We start from the raw sequence: 558 nt of genomic DNA on the forward strand, positions 1-558 counted from the left end.
CCCGGGGAAGCCCCAGGTGGGCTTGTCCCTGTGAGGTGGATCCCCCGGGCTGTGCCAGGGCCCGGTGATGTCCCTCGGCAGGGGAAAGCCCGTGTCCTTGCAGCGTTGGCACAGCGGCCCTGGGGAAAAAGAGCTTGGTGAGGTTTTTATCTTGGATTAAAACAGTGTGTTTAAATCTGCTCCCTAATTATTTTTACAATTAACAGCCCTTTCCTCTCCAGCACTGCAGGATGCACATCCCCTGGGGTGATGCAGTGGGTGACGCCGTGATGTAACACCGGGGGCTGCATCACCAACACGCTCGGGCATGGTGTTGGCAATGCAGGGCGCCACGAACCAACCCAGTGTTGCGGCAGCTGCTGCAGCTCGGACATGCCAAGAGATGGTGAAAGGTTCTGGGGTGCACAGGGGGGCTGGCAGCACTCTGGTGGCACTGACGCTCTGGGCTGGTGGGGACAGGCCTGTCGATGGCTCTCGGGGCTCCTGCACATCACTCAGGGAGTTTATTTTTAAAGCTGACTTTTTGGGAGGCACTTTGGTTGTTTTCACCTTTCCGCC

The sequence above is a fragment of the Apaloderma vittatum genome, unplaced genomic scaffold (genome assembly GCF_000703405.1).
Source record: "Apaloderma vittatum isolate BGI_N311 unplaced genomic scaffold, ASM70340v1 scaffold25826, whole genome shotgun sequence".
NCBI lineage: Eukaryota > Metazoa > Chordata > Aves > Trogoniformes > Trogonidae > Apaloderma > Apaloderma vittatum.